Source organism: Sciurus carolinensis, chromosome 4 (genome assembly GCF_902686445.1).
Source record: "Sciurus carolinensis chromosome 4, mSciCar1.2, whole genome shotgun sequence".
Classification (NCBI taxonomy): Eukaryota; Metazoa; Chordata; class Mammalia; order Rodentia; family Sciuridae; genus Sciurus; species Sciurus carolinensis.
Window position 1 is genome coordinate 69,850,011 of NC_062216.1, and position 16,947 is coordinate 69,866,957.

A 16,947-nucleotide genomic window follows, 5' to 3' on the forward strand; every position below is an offset into this window, starting at 1 on the left:
AGGAGGAGAGCTGGTGCACCCCTGAAAACACACACATGCCTAGATCTGCATCCTGCTTTCCAAAGGCAGTCCCTCCTCCTCCCTCTCTTGCTACACCTGCAGTGAGCATGCTCAGGACTCCTCCTGCCTTTGCATGGTCATTGTGAGGAGTGGTTTTCCTGTGGAGAGAAAAAGCTTTTTGAACACTTTAATCACCAATATGCAGATAAAACCCCAAATGCAGACACACAAACAGCCCATGAATCTTGTTCAAAATGTTTGCAATCCTGTGGGCATCTCCTACCCACAGGTCTCAGGTCATGATTTGTGATACTGAGCCTTTAAAGTTGACCCCCAACAATTCTTCCTCCCCCTGATTTACATACACTCCTTGGATTAAGACGAGGAGACAGAGTCTAGTTCCTTTACCCTGGGTTCTGGGTTGACCTGTGAGTTGGTTTGACCCACAGAATTTGGAAAAAGTAAACTACTGAGACTTCCAAGCCCAGACTTTATGAGAGTAGTAGTTTCTCTTTTCTCTCTCTCTCTCTCTCTCTCTCTCTCTCTCTCTCTCTCTCTCTCTCCTGTTTTCTCTCTTTCCCTTTCCTTCTCCCTCTCCGTTTTCTCTTTTGGTGCTGGGGATGGAACCCAGGTCCTCATACACACTAAGCCAGCACTCTTCCACTGAGATGTGCCTCCAGCCCTGTTTCTTCTCCCTTTGGAAGTCAGCTGGGGTAGACGAAGCCCAGCTAGCCCAAGCCCTCAGTGCCACTAGGAAACCCAAAGCAGCCACATGGTGAGACCCAGTGGAGGAGCACCAAAGCATCAGACACATGCTGAAAATCTTGGACTTCTCAACTCAGCCCAGTTTCCAGCAAAATGACAGCTCCTAGTCATAAGATCTGTCCAGTCGAATCCTGCCCAAATTCCTGAACCACAGGGTTGTGAAAAATAATAAAGTATCATTGTTTTGAAGTCACTAAATGTTGGGGTGGTTCATCACAGAGCAGTAGATCAATCAAAACACTGTCTTTTGTGATGACAGATGTGACCCAAAACCAGTGGAAGCCATTGCTTCTTTGATCATCTTCTTTGGCTCTTGTCAAGGTGACAGCCTGAGGATGCAGGGGCAAGTGAGTCCACAGTCAGCTCAACTTCTTCAAAAAGTCCACCTCTCGCCACCTAACTGCTTGCTACGCAGGCTGTAACCTACCTTGGTCCTTGGAGCTGAGACAGTCACCCAGCTCTCTTGACATCATCTAGAGAGGAGGCTGGCACCCTGGGGCACTGATTTGGAAAGGAATAAGTAGGTCTATTACAGTTCTTTTCAATCTGCTGCCTGATGTGGTGTCATTCAATCCTCTATTCCTTTGGTCCTTTGCTACTTGGGCTTACGTGCCTCTTTACAGGTGATACAACTTCAATTGCCTGCAGGTGATTTCTAGTTCAACAGCAGGATCACTGTCTTGATCCATCTTCCCCCAAAGTCCTTAGAGAAATGTGGTGTAATAACTCTTCTCGCCAGATCAGCTGCCAGACTGAAAGGATCCTTTCAGAAGATCAGGTACTTTGCCCCTAGCCCTGGAGATCTCTGTCCTGCCTTCTGCGTCCTGGACCCTCACAGAGTTCTTCAGTGTGCAGTTGATCCTCAAGAGCAAGACCCCAGGAATGGCTGCGGCACACATCAGCAGGTAAACCCCAATGGTTCAGGAGCAATTTTTTTTTTTTTTTTTTTTTTTTTTTTGCAGTGGTAGGGATCAAACCCAGGCCTCGTATCTGCTGGACATGCACTCTAAAACCAAGCTGCACCCTCGGCTCAGTAACACTCTTTTTAGAAGTATTAAAAAATGACTGAGGCTGGGAAGAATCAGGGAACAAAAATTTTCTACTACTCTGCGCTCAAGAGTACTTATGCTAAACAAACCTAGTTTCCACCAATAAAACACTAGCTAAGTAAACCACGGTATTATCACACAGTGGAATAGTAACAGCTATAAAAATGAATGAGGAAGTTTTGAAAAATATATTGTATGGAATGTTATACAGTGTACATTATTATGTGGAGGGGTTTTCGAAATGATGTACATAGCATGCTTCCTTTTTGTCTAAAGGGTGCCGCCAACAATCATGTACATTTATGTGCAATTGTATTTGCATAAGTACTGAGAGAATACGCAGGAAATTATAACAATGATTACCTCCGGCAGAGGAAAGAGGAGAGGGGTGCAAGAGGGTAGATGAATGACATGGTGGATTGAACTGAACTTGAAACGTTTTTATTGTTTTGATTTTTGAACCATGTGAATTGCATTACCTAGTCTAAAAAAATGTTGGGGGAGAAAAAGGGATACATACTTTGCCTAATTTGATTACAGAATAGCAGAAGAAGAAACACCGGGAGCAGAAACGTTGGATGGAATCACGCCTATTTAAACTGCTTGGAATCACTCCAGGATGAAGAAAGTTTGCAAATGATGTGCAGAGGGCTGGGCCAAGTGGAGGCTGGTGTGCCCGAGGGGAGAGGTGGAAGAGGCAGGCTTCTGCAGCCTGAAGAATCGCACAACCCTGTGAGGGTCGTGAGAATGGGTTTCCCATCTGGATTTTGGAATCTCACACTTTGACTTACGTGAATTTTGACTGACCTTCCAGATTCTGTGAAAATTACTCCAATCCAGATGTTTCCTGACAATGAGAGGAGTTCTCTAGCTGTGGTTCTGGGTGTCCTGGTCACGGATGCAAGGTGGAAGTTGGAATCTGTGCCTCGTGGGTTAGGGGCTTGTGACTTTGGTATTAAGCCTGGACATGGGGAAATGGATTGTACTCATGAAATTAGCTTTCCTTTCCCCCTTTTAGATATACAGCAGAATAACTTCCTTTAGAGCAGAGGGTACACAACCTGCCCTTTTCAGCTAGGCTGTGAATGAATGAATGGATGGATGGCATGAAAACTGTGAAATAGGCACAGTGGTCACGCCTATAATCCTGGTGTCTCAGGAGGCTGAGGCAGGAGGATCGAGAGTTCAAAACCAGCCTCAGCAACTTAGTGAGGCCCTAAGTAACTCAGTGAGACCCTGTCTCTAAATAAAATATTAAAAAAGAATGTGTCTCAGTGGTTGAGGTTCCCTGGGTTCAACCCCCAGGATTAAAAAACAAACAAACAAACAAACAAACAAAAAAACCCAAAAGCAAAATACACTGCATTTGCAAGTTGTTTAAAAAATTGTGGTAAGTACTCAAATGAATAATTGTGGTAAGTACTCAAATAAATAACTGAAGACCCAGGTTTCTGACATAGTGATGAAGCTGTTGCCAGTAGAGGGCAGTGGTGCCTTTATCAATTAAAAAAAGAATAAAAGAATACACACACACACACACACACAATCTGTGTGTCTACATACACACACACACACTACTCCTTCTCTTCAAAGTCAGCCTCTTTCTATTGTATCTGTCAAGTCAGAATGACCTGCCTTTGGTCAATTCCAAGACTTCAGTGATGGACAGTTGAGGTCACAGTCCTTGAGCACAAAGCAGACCTGGCAAACCTACCCCGGTGCTGGAATAAACTTGAATTCTCCATGTTAATACTTTCTTAATAACATTCAGAAATGGTGGGGATTGTCTTCTGGGAATAGAAGACTCCGCCTCCTCCCCTCTCCCCTCTCAGGGCCTCTGACCCCTTTTTATCTCCTGACAGGCACCATATCTAATCATGGGAATGAGGGGTAGCCTCAGCAAGACCTGGGCTCTTTCTGGGTGGAGGGAGCAGGCAGGGACAAGCAGTAGGCCATGATTGTAGGCTGTTCAGATATTCAAGGGTACAAAGAAGCAATGGTCACATCCTTGCGCTCTCAGTCAGGAGAAACCCACAGACTGATAATTAACCTGTGCTGCTTCTTGCCCCGGGGAAGTTCTCATCCCCCATGCACTCTGAATCCAACTGACCGTGTTCATATCAGCACCAGATGATGTTGCTCGTCCTGCATTCCTTTCCTCAAAATCTTTGGGAAATGAGACTGTCTACTCCAGAGTAAAAAACTAGTCCTCCAACCCTGAGTTTTTCTGGACTTCAGTTCTTCCATCTGACAGATAGGAGAATTGGGTCCACCACGGGTCACTTCCAAACCTGACTGTGAACACAGCCCCGAGTGCAGGTTAAGGGCCCATGTTGGGTGACTCCACATGCTTTGAGGGCACAAATCAACAAGTTAAGAGGTGCCCTGCAAAGTTCCCATGGTGAGTCAAGAGAAAGTGAATTCCACAAAGCCAGGGATATGTGAAATCAGGTTGGACTGAAGATGGCAGAGCATGTTGTGGAGTATATGAGAGAGAGGGTGTCAGAAAGGAGGAAAAGAAGCACTGCAGTGTCCAGATAATCATCATCCTGCACATTTGCGCTAATGCGCAAAGTGCTCCCGTCAGGCATCTCACCAAACCTCCCGCTGGGTTGTGATGTGGGCTTGTGCAGGACAGCCCCATTTTCGGTCAGGTTCGGCCACTTCCTTCAGAGCCAGTTCTCCAGGGTGCAGCCTTTCTACTTCTGTGAATGAGGACAAGGTTCTCGTGGAAATAAACAAGGTTCCCGTGTTTCACATGGTGACAACAGAAAGTTTACTCTGGAGGATTTGGAAAGGGCTTTGGGTGGCCGACAGGCACGCAACGTCACTTCCAGGGGTGGTAGGTGGCAGGCAGCAGTGTCGGTAGCTGGGAACTTGCCCTGTTACAGAGCTCAAAGGACGAGCAGAAGAGGAGGAAGACATCAGTCTTGCTGTCTGAGGCACACATTGTGAGGTGCTGGGGGTTTAGGGTTCATTTGGTTCAAACACTGCAGATGTTTATATATGCTGTGCCTAAAAACATTATGCAAAGGGGTAGTGGTCACGAAGCAAGTACCATCTACTCCCCAGTAATGAAGCACTCTCCTCTCCCTGGAGTTCCCCACAGTGATTATATGAGCTTCAGGTTATCCCTATGTAGAATAAGGAGCAAGAGTTAATGATTCTAAGATTGGGAGCCCTGGAAACTATTACTGGAGGCACTGGTTTATCAGTGACCTGGAAGAGCTGCAGGGCAGGTGGTGAGCGGAAGGGGAGTCCGGTCAGCAAACGCAGAGGCCACACAATTGTATGTGACTGTGCAAATCCCTGCCCAAAAGATGTTTGAGAAACACCGCAAGACACAGTCAACTGAGTGTCTCTCCTCCCAGATGAGAAATTACTGAAAATATTAAAAATTGTTGCTATATTCTTGTGCCTTTTGTCACATTTCATTGATGAGTTTTCACACACGTGACCTCACTTGATCCTCTTGTACACACAAGGTGGGGATTATCATTATATATATTTTTTTACAAGTGAAGAAAATGAATAGAAGTGATTTCACCACTGTTTTGCAGCTGGCACACCTCTGGGCTAAAATTCAAACGTAAGACTTCTGACTCCAAATAGACCCAGAGTTTTCTTTTCTTTTCTTTTTGGTATTGAACCCAGGGATGCTTTACCACTGAGCTACATCTCATCCCTTTTCATTTTTTTATTTTGAGACAAGATCTCACCAAGTTGCTGAGGGACCTGCTAAGTTGCTGAGGCTGGCCTTGAACCTTTAATCCTCCTGCCTCAGCTTCCCAGTCGTTTGCTGAACCAGTTTTTTTTCTCTCTCTCTTTCTTTCTTTCTTTCTTTCTTTCTTTCTTTCTTTCTTTCTTTCTTTCTTTCTTTCTTTCTTTCTCTTTCTTTCTTTCTTTCTTTCTTTCTTTTTTCTTTCTTTCTTTCTTTCTTTCTCTCTCTCTCTCTCTCTTTTTCTTTCTCTTTCTCTCTTTCTCTCTTCCTCTCTTTCTCTTTCTTTCTTTCTTTCTTTCGTACCCAAGATTGAACCCAAGAACACTTAACCACTGAACCAAACCCCCAGTCTTTTTTTTTTTTTTTTTCCAACCGTTTAAAATTTTTCTTTTGAGACAGGGTCTCACTGAGTTGCTTATAACCTCACTAAATTGCTGAGACTGGCTTCAATCCTCCTGCCTCAGCCTTCGGAGCTGCTGGGATTACAGGTGTGCACCACCACACCAGCCCTGGTTTTCTTTCTAGGGAGGGTAATGTGGGAGGAGGAATGTCTCAGTTTTCGACCTGGGCCCTCTGTGAAGGCCTTTTTGGATCCAGCACCTGGTTCCTGTGCACATGCTAGGGGTCATCAGCAGAGCTCCCTGTGATTTGAGGAAAATGACTTGGCCTCTCTCCCCTGGAGTATGAGAAAGAAGAAAGGAATGGGCGTGGGTGTAGGAGGGGTGAAGAAGTGAGAGAAGGAGCCCTGGACTGGGAATCCTGGGCCTGGAGTCCTATCCTGAGTGAACTTTCAGCTGTAGCTTAAGACAAGTCACCCCTCTATGAGTTTCAGGTTATCCCTGTGTAGAATAAGGTGCAGAGTTAATGATTCTAAGATTGCTTGCAGCTCTCAAGTGTTGGGATTAAATGCCCATCTGTGCTCACATATGCATGTACATACAGTGGTGTAACCAGCTTATGAGTGTCAACACTTATTCATTAAGTCATTAAGTAGCTATCAAACACCTATTAAGTACAAAGCAATGCTAGTGCTCAATAATGGATCAAAGGTGAGCATAGGTTACTTGCATTTTGATGTAAAGCAGAACATTAATGTTAGAATACACACACGCGCGTGCGCGCGCACACACACACACACACACACACACACACACACACATATTTGCTTTAGATTTTGCTGGGGATTGGAACCAGGAAACCCAGATTGGCTTGGTACTTGCAATCCTCCTGCCTCAGTTCCTTGAGTAGCAAGGATTACAGGTATATGCTGGCATATCAATCTGTGTGTATCAAGAGGAGGGTTAGAAATCTAGGCTAGATTATCAGTGATCTGGGTTTGTAGGACTTACTGAATTCCCACTTTAATGCCAGCTGTTAGTAAGCTAGCAGAGTTATCTTGTTACTCAATGGCTAAATCAAATGTCTGATGGCACAGAAAAACACAGTTAAATCAAATGCATAAGCTTTGTGAACAGTCTCACTTGCCAAGTTCCCTAAGAATGGCTGAATTTACCCATAAGACACAGACCAAAAGCTACCCTGTTGACTCAACACTCTCCATCATTAGTGTAGACGAATGACTGAAGATGAGAAGGGGTTAATAAACGGTGGTGATTTACTGATAGAGATGGCTTTATGAGACCTGGCAGGGTAAACATCTCTCCTGCCCATTCCTGCCTGGTGCCATCATGGAAGGAGACACTTCCTTCTACTTTCCAGTTGCACCCATCTGCCTAATACCACCATGGGGCGAGAGTTGAGGGTGGGAGCCAGGAAGGAGAACCAGTTCACCTAAGACACAGAGAGGCTATCAGAGACAGGAGTTCTAGCCAGCCCTGGAATCCACGAGCTCCACACTGTGCCTCTAGACAGATGTTTGTGTATCCTCCAATGTTTGTTCAATGGCAGAAACATTTCAGTGGAAACCAGAGGCCTGGCTTCTCTGAAGCTCACCTGTTGCTTTGGAATGTATTTATTTGTACCTAGGGCCCCATCTCAGCAAACTGTTCCCTTCCTACAGCCTGAGGGCTGATGTGTCCACGTCACTATCTCCATGGCAACTGATTGTGATATTACAAACAGCAGATTGTGCCTTGAGGTAGATAGCAAGTGGCCTGGGCAGGTAAAGTGGGCCAAGCAAACTTCCTGTTTCTAGGCAGATGTCTAAAAGAAGAGCAGCAAAGTGTTCTCTCACCTCCGGGCCCTCCACACATGCTCTTCTCCAGAGGAACAAATACCTCAGAAATTGTGGTCTTGTTTTTCCTCTTATTAGTCTTGCAAAGGGAGAACAGAACAGTTGTTTTCCTAACTGATCACCCCCTACCCTGTCACTCTGACAAAGAAAAAAAAATCCTTGATATGGTTATAAATGAATACAGCAATTTAAGTGTGCATTCTGGTCATGGTGGCAATGGACCATTGTGGATCTACACTGTATAATCCTCGAAGGGAAAGAAAAAGTTAAAGCTAGAATGATGGAATGCCATTTCACCAAAAGTTAACACATCTACCTACCATAAATTCCAGAGCAGCAGAGGACCTCCTCAGAGTTTGGTGGCAGTGTCCCCAAGAGCCAGACCATCAGTTTCCTACAATCACCAGACTGCCATTTGATCAGGTTCTCTTACAACCTACCCTCCCAACCTGCCCGGCACTTCATCTGCTGTTCATTTGTTGTTTCCTATGCACTGAGCTTAAAACCACCTCCTCCTGCACCTTGGCATTCTTCTAGAGCCCTGGAAATGAAATAACAGAACTCAAAGGAAGTGAGATAAGTGCTGATTTAAGTCCTCTGCTAGTAGCCCTTTCAACCACCTGCCTATGACTTCCACATTGTGCTTCCAGGGCATGCCACTGTTGGCTGGGCATTCTCAGCTGGGCTTCTGAGCTTTCAACCTCAAAGTACTCAAGGCACTGAGTTAAGATCTTGTGGTACCATGACTCAAATCTAAGTCTTTCCGATGGAGAAACTGAGTGCTTAGCTCATCCTCAATCTTCAGATGTACACCACGTAAAACATCTTCTAATTTACCTCCATTTCCTAAAAGCTAGCAACTCTAATGTCCATACTCTTGGGAAGGGTGGTTTGCTGTCACACTATAAGGAAGCAGATACCCTAATGGTGTTTTGGAAAAGGGGAACCCATAGAAGGCATGCTCTGTGCCCACCAGTCCTACATGTCCAAATCTTTCCCATCCTGCAAGATCACACTCCAAAAAGCTACCTGAATGTCCTCCACAAAGCTTCCCTGAAACACACCTGAAAGGGACTCCTGCACACCCACAACACCTGGCCCAAACCTCTCTCCAGGTACATATCACATTCTATAGCAAAGCATACAGCTTTCCTTCCCTATTAGTCTTTATAAACTTCTTGAGGTTCAAGTCTATGTCTGATCATTCTTTATTTGCAGTGCAGGGGATTAAACCCAGGGCCTTGCACATATTAGGCAAGTGCTCTACCACTGAGCTATACACTCTGCCCTTGTCTTATTTTAGTTTTATTTTTTTAAATTTTCAGACAGGGTTGCCAAGGCTGGCCTTTGAACTTGTGATCCTCCTGCCTCATCCTTCTGACTGGCAGGGATTACAGGTGTGTGCCACAATGTCTGGCCTATGGGTGGTCATCTTCATATCCTCTTTTGCCTTGAACATAGTAGCTGTTTAATAAATCAGAGTCCATGAATAAGCATCTATAATGCAATGGGCTGCATGTGACTTCGTTATCTAAACGATTTCCACTGACCCTCTCCTTTCACTTCTTAAAATGGCCTTATCTCTGCCAGGTCTCTGTTGGATGTGCTCTTTCACACCGGCTGATGATTTTTGTGCTGGGAGCTCCCTTCCCCACCTTCCCAATCTTCAGTGGAATGTAGAGATTAATGCTATCCAAGTAGTTGTTCCTTGTGTGCGAGGAACTAAAATACTAAATACTAAAAAATATTCTTGTGTTTTTCAATTAATAAAAACAGAGATCCCTTTTTGATATTTTTTTGCTTGTGGTTCTAGGATCTGCCCTGGGTTGGGGATGGAGCTTAGTGGTGGAGTGCCTGCCTATTATGTGCAATTCCCTGGGTTCAGTACCCAGCATATGAGAGAGAGAGAGAGAGAGAGAGAGAGAGAGAGAGAGAGAGAGAGAGAGAGAAATCTAGAGACATCTATCCTTTAGCTACAGGCAAAAATCTTCTCTTCCAAGACTACTTGATCCTTTCTTCCACACAAATCAAAGCTTTTGCTAATCTAATATATCTCTAGGACTGGCTGTTCCTTCTCATGAACCAGAAACTATCTACTTTTAGCTTTAGTTGCTTTTAGTTTTGGCTACATGTGACAGAAGCACAAAATTTTGGTATAAGATGGAAATTTATTTCTTCCTCCGGTAGGAAAAGTCTGAGGGAGATTTTGATAGTGCAGGAGTACTAGGGGACCTTCTTAATGTCATCAGGGATCCAGGATCCTTCTATCTGGACTGCTATTCTCAGAACTTGTCTCTGAACTCATGGTTCAAGATGGCTGCTTGAGCTCCAGCCTCCATGTCAACAGCTAACCTGCAAAAACAAGGAAATAGAAAAGAAGGACATACTTCTTCCCTTAAAGATATATCCTAGGATTTACCCTCACATTTCCACTAAATCCACAAGGGAGGCTGATAAATGTCATTTTTCTTTTGATTAGTTTATAAATCCTAAAATCTAGTATTCTGATTCTAAGAAAGAGGACAATAGTAGACACTGGGAACAACTAACTGATTTATCTTTACTCTCTTTATGAACAATTAATTTTAAATCCTTAAGGGAACAGTTTTCTCATTCCTCAATAGTAAGGGTAGGCAGGATCTATTTCTATCTTTGCTCTTCACAGACTGGAAACTGGTCCAGGGGACCAGGAACTTTGGTGGGGTTGAGGGACTCCAAGGCAGAGCCAGAGTCAGGTGACTTTTTTGAGACACATGGAAAATAAAGTCATACAATGACCTTGACCCCTCTTTAGGAGGCTCAGCTGGGTCTGAGTCAGAAACAGAGGCTATCAGTCACTTTCACTATTCTGGTGTATGCCAGGATGGGGGAGGCACAGGAGTCCCAGCCAAAAGCAACCTCAGGAAGCCATAGATAAGAGATCTGTGCCCAGTGGCACTGGGTTCCAGTGCGCGCATTCCAGCCTCAGCACGTGGACGTGCAGCAGGTCTCCCTGGTGCCATCTTGTCTCTCAGGGCTCCACCCTCCTCTCTGGGCAAGAACAACACCTGGACCAGCCAGCCACCCCCGCACAGTGCAGCAGTCTCCTGACACCTGGTAGGTAGCTTGGGACCACGAGAGGCAAAGCACACAGCTGCATCTTGGGGGCCCTGAGTTTGCAGGCAAATGGCTCCTTGCCTGGGCTGGTGATTACGTGCCGACTTCACTGTTATCATCCTGAATCTGGCCCAGCCCCTCCAGGTCTGATGCTCCCTAACTGAGGGGGACCTGCCCTCCCACTGATGTTTTCTCCTCCACAGAGCCTCAGGAAAGGTATCTGGGCTGGCAGTTTCCTGCCTTCTCTCCCAGGGCGCCAGGTCCTCTGAACATCACACAGACAGAGGGGTGATGGTTCCATTTTTTAAACTGCTTATGAACATACAAGTATTCAGGAGAGCTGGTGTACGCCAGTTGCAGGACTATCTGGGGCTGGAAAGCGAGGTGCTGTGGGTTCCATCTGGGGCTCAGTGGACCTGCAAGGGGAGAGGCGTAGCCTTCACCCTGAAGTGCCTTTCTCGGGGAGCAGAGGCACTCCTATTCAAATGGTTCATATGGTGCTGGGGTGGAGCTCAGTGGCAGAGCCCTTACCTGGCATGTGTGAGGCACTGGGTTCCATCCATGGAAAAAGAAAAACAAAAAACAAATACAAATGAGGCATATGGAAGCTTTCTGGTGTCTGTCCTTCAGAAACATTCTCCCTTTTATGCACGGGATGACACCCTCCTGTTTTCAGACAAGCAAATTATTCTCATTCCTCATTTACAGATGGGGCTTCTAAAGCCCAGCCACTAGGAAGGGACATAATTTCCTGTTCTATCTGTATATTCTTACACAGTCACAGAACCTCTCTAAAGAGATGCAGGGGCCAAGGTCAAGTCCAGCCCTAGTACTTGGTCTGCAATGTTGGTATCCTCCTTTTCTTGAAAAGCCTGAAGTTAGAGAGTTTACTCTGAGGGGCAGTTAGACGTCTTCATTATCATGTAGGTTCCCCCTCCTCCTTCCCCTCCCCCTTCTCATTTTTTTTAGCGTATGGTACTGGGGATGGAACCCAGGGCCTTGCACATGCTGGGCAAGTGCTCTGCAACAAACCTACACCCCTAGCCTCCTCCTCATTTTTTTGTTTCCTCTTTCACTTGACAAAAGTGTTGTCCTTTAAAAATGAAATCTACAGGCTAGACCTGGTGGCTCACACAGTTAATCCCAGAGACTTGGGAGGCTGAAGCAGGAGGATGGAAATTTTGAGGACAGACTCAGCAACTTAGTGAGGCCCCAAGCAACTTAGTGAGACCCTGTCTCAAATTAAAAGAAATAAAAAGGACTGAGAATGTGGTTTAGTGTTAAAGCACCCCTGGGTTGAATCCCCAATACCAAGAAAGAAAAGAAGGAAGAAAGAAAGGAAGGAAAAAAAATCAATCTACAGTTGGGCCCAGTGGCACATGCCTGTATTCCCTGTGACTTGGGAGGCTGAGGCAGGAGGATCACAAGTTTGAGGGCAACCTCAGCAACTTAGCAAGACCCTGTCTCAAAATAAAAAATGAAGGACTACAGATGTGTCTCAGTAGTAGAGCACCTCTGGATTCAATCTCTAGTACCACAAAAAGAAAGAAGAAAGAAATCTTCATTGGCATGTGTTAATTCTTCAGCTCCCACTCTTCTTCCCAAAGGAAACCCTGTTGCCAGTTTGGGGTGTGACCTCCTGCCCACCCCCACAACAGCCACACCTAGGCATGTAAAGGATCCTTCCTCTCTTTTCCCTACAAAGGTTGGAGAGAGAGATGGGTTTCAGGTGCTCTCTGCACCAGATGCACACAGTGCTTACCTCTTCCTTGCTCTCCTGTGAGAATCCCCTCAAACAGGCTACTGCAGCTGTTACCCATTGTACTTCAACTGAATTCTCTCTTCCACCCACCATCCTCCACACACCCTGGATCTTCAAGGGAGAGGCAACCCTGCAAGGAGAATAAGAGGCAATAGCCCAATGGGGCGGAGGCCTTTCCGGGGTGTGGTAGAGAACCACAGAGGACTGAGCTCCTGCAAAATAATAGCCAGGGACCAGGCATCACAGGACTGTTCCCAGTCTGCTTCTCTGAAGTATTCCAGGCTGGAAAATGACTGCATGACCTCCTTTCCAGTTAGGCAAAATCAGTCAGAGAAGTAGATACGCTTGAGGGCACTGTGACTCCTGTACCAGTTAGGACCTTGCCAGAACTCCTCACAGAAATTTCCTGCTCTAGAGCATGGTACACCTGAGTCTTTCTTTTGTTTTTAGGAAAATGAGGTATAATAGAGAGGTATAATAGAAAGGTATAATGGTCATCATTAGGTTGCCCGGGTTCTGTTGTTCTTGCAGTTAATTAACAACTTTTCATGTCTTATGTTGTCTCCATATAAAAAAGGAATGTGGACTATATCCCATTCCTCCTTGGAATTTCTAAATTTAAAGAGGTCATATTTTAGCTGGGTGTGGAACTGCATGCTTGCAATCCCCTCAACTTGGGAGACTGAGGCAGGAGGATTACAAGTTCGAGGCCAGCTTCAGCAACTTAGTAAAACCCTGTGTCAAAATAAATAGAAAGAGGGCTGGGGTTATGGCTCAGTGGCAGAGCGCTTGCCTAGCACAAGTGAGGCACTGGGTTCGATCCTCAGCACCACATATTAAAAAAATAAATAGAAAGAGCTGGGTATGTATGTAGCTCAGTGATAAATTGTCCCTGGATTTAATCACCAGTATCGGGGAAAAAAAAAAAAAAATTTTTTGCTAGGAAAAATCTAGGAAGCAAAGTAGCTACACTCAATGGAAAGAGCTTGACCTTCAATCCTGGCTCTTCTCCTTTCTAACTGGGGTCCTGAGATAGGTTTGTTTTCGAAACATCTCCAAGTCTTAGTTCCTCCCCTGCATACTTTAAAGTAGTACTTTAAAGCCATGTTACAAAGTGATTCCAAGGACTGAATGAGATAATACAGAAGGAGCTAGGCCAGTGCCTGGCACATGATGGGTATTTGGTACATGGTTGGTTTCATAACTAGTTTGTTTTCTTTGAGAGAGGCATTGTCTTCCTCCAATTAGTTTAATCCAGTGTGCTTCACGCATTTTTTAAAAATATGAAATTCTTTCTACACTTCCGAATCCACTGTCAAAACCCCAGTCTTAGTGACAGGCTGAAGGTTTTTGAAAATGTTCATAACAATGGTTCATTGAGAAAGTACTGCAAATGAAGTGAACAGCTGAGGAAATTTTCCAGATAATTCCCAACCCAAATCGGGTAATGCCTGGTCTGATTGATCTGGACAGTTGTGTCAGATCTCTGCCCTATCTTGCCTTACAGCAGCCCAGTTATTTCACAAATTCTTTGTTTCATATTTTTAAGATATAATGTTGGTTCATTAGTTAAGACTGTAGGGGTAGCACAAAGATATTTTCTTTGAAGGAAAGAAAATGACCCTTACTCAAATGTTGCTTTGAAAGACAAATGAAATTCCAAATAATAATTGAAATAACCTTGCTAGAAATTGTCATTAGAAAAGCCAGAAATGCAGCCCTATATGGATAGGGCTCATTTGTTTTTATTGGATTTTCATAAAAGACTCAAGACCTATATGGGTACTACCAATTTATAGTAGAAAAGTGAAGCTCAGAGAGGTTACCACAGTGGTCCAAGGTCATGCTGTCAAATCTGAACCACAGTCCCAGGTGTGGTTAAGAAAGTTTAGAGAACTCCCCCCATCATTTGGGGCAGTTCCAACCTCATAAGAGATAGCATATGTCCTGACCCTTGTATCATTTTAGGAATGCTGGGGGACCACCCTCCCTCGCTCTCTATCCCCTTCAGCCAAAAGAATCCCTCCCACTTAGATGCCTGAAGTGATTCATTCCTTGGAGGTTCCCAATCACAGGTCCAAAGCTGATCTGGGGCTGGTTGCATCAAGCCCATTGAATCAGCAGACCTGGGGTGGAAATTGCACCTCCAAGGTGAGGCACAGCCAGGGTTTGGAGTCATTGCTTTAAAGTGACCCATGACTTGCCAGCAGTCCTAATTTGAAAAGGAAGAACACCACAGAGTTGCTGGGCCCTTATTGCAAAACTCCTCTAGATTCCAGAGATGGATCAGTACAAAGTTTCAGATATGCTTGGCAAAGCTAGTCACGCTTTTGCCTTGTCGAGAATCCACCGTGTATAGGCTTTTCGAATTCATAATAAAACCTGGTTAGCACAGCATTTCCCAAACAAATTTGGTCTAGAAGATCTCCATTCTCTTTCCCTAACACCTTTTCTTATTCCATAGGACATGTTTTGGGAAACACTGTGTTAACCACTGTAGCAGCTTTCTGTCTGGGTAAACTGCAAAAGTGAGGGAAGATTAAGGGACCTGGAAAAGTTTGGAAAGGTTAAAAATATTGCCAAGTAAAAGCTTTGTCTATGTCCTAATTGTGTCTGAGATGAGCTCAATTTCAAGGTTTTTACATAATATTAGGTAGAAAGATCCCAAAGACTTGGGGGTCAGCTTCCCTTTTTTTTTTTTTTTTTTTTCCCCTGAAGAAGTGAGTTTCTATACATCAAAATAATTTATCAGAATATTAATATTATGCATTTGTAGGTGGTTTTAGAGTTTACAAAGTCCTCAATATGCTGGTATAATGTAATACTTAAAGGCATTAAAAAAGAGTACTGATATCTCTATTTTATGACAAGAACCTTGACATTCAGTAAGCATAAACAACTCCTTTAAGAACCAGAAAGGGTTTAAAAAATAACTAGTCCTATGGTTCCTGAGCCTGACTCCATATCAAAAATAGTGCACTTGCTGCCAGGTATGGTGGCACATGCCTGTAATCCCAGCATTTCTAGAGTCTGAAGCAGAAGGATCTGGAGCTCAAAGTCAGCCTCAGTAACACAGCGAGGCCCTAAGTAACTTGGCAAAACCCTGACTCTAAATAAAATATTAAAAAGGGCTGGGGATGTGGCTTAGTGGCTAAGCACCTCTGGGTTCAATTCCTGGTACCAAAAAAAAAAAAAATATATATATATATATATATATATGTGTGTGTGTGTGTGTGTGTGTGTGTGTGTGTGTGCATAGTGTCCTTGCTAAAAAGCATAGATCCCCAGAAATTCTTCTTTGGATCTTGTATCCACAGAGGTCTTGGAACCAATGCCCTACAGATATCAAGGGACAAATGTGTTTCATGGAGCAGGGCACTATGACCTTGCAAACAAGACAGGACAAGCACCAGAAGGTAGGCAAGCACAAGCATCCCTGTGAATTCCGCCCAGCTAAATGTCCTCTGATTACTTTAATTCCTGGACTTCCCTCCCCTGCGGGCACTGCACTCTCGCCCTACCAGAGATGGTGTGCATGTGCATGCAGCCTTGTTAACAGGTGCCACCAACACCAAAACAGGTATTTGAGGTGTTTTAACCTTTAGCTCCCTTCTCCTTGTGTCTTTTCTAACCCTAGAAGGCACACACTGGGAGGGAGGTAAGGACATAACTTGGACAGGTGAGAAGGACAGCACATGTGACATGGCCAGTTATTTCCTCATTGAGTAAACAATTATTTTATAACTGGCTCCTGCAGGGCTGTCATTGTCAGGCACTCAACTAACCAAGGTCAGTTAGGTCAAGATCGGTCTCTTTGGCAGTTCCCAGACTGGTAAGAGAGAAAAGACCTATGCAATAATCGAGAACACAATAAACAAGAGTATCAAGTGCTCCAAAGGAACAAGAAAGCCCTTTCGGACTTGGAAGGGGTGCATCTAGCTTGGACAATTCCAGAAGGCTTCCTGGAGGAAGCAGAATTTGAGTTCCTGCCACTTCCAGGCAGCTCCTCTGAGCTCCAGGTCCAGTCAACCCAGTTCTACTGGGATACCTTCCAGGATCCATCTCACAGTTCTGGCTCCCAACTGAGAAATGACACCCTTAGGCTGAGCCAACCCAGAGTCCTGCAGCCACTGTCCCTAACCACGTATTCCAAGGAGACGGTAAGATTTTCCTGAATGAATTTCTACTTTAAAGTAGTAAGGGGTGGGGACTTGGAGAGATGAGGATAGTTTTGCAAGTTAATCCACTGATTATTTTGCCTGCTTCTTCCCTGTGTTCCTAGGCCCAGTCCCTAGGAGACAGCCTGGCTGTGCAGAAAGAAGAAAGGATCCTGTCCTGGAGACAGGACGATAATGAAGTC

At 44.7% G+C, this 16,947-nt stretch overlaps 1 long non-coding RNA gene across 1 annotated transcript; it reads right to left on the reverse strand.

Moving 5' to 3' along the window:
- Positions 1–9,915: 9,915 nt before the first annotated feature.
- Positions 9,916–12,741, reverse strand: LOC124982072 (uncharacterized). The gene is made up of 4 exons (XR_007108172.1): positions 12,588–12,741; positions 11,357–11,373; positions 11,151–11,241; positions 9,916–10,081 (listed from the first exon to the last, which is right to left on the reverse strand). It is a non-coding gene; the product is annotated as an uncharacterized LOC124982072 (long non-coding RNA).
- Between the last annotated feature and the right edge of the window lie 4,206 nt (positions 12,742–16,947).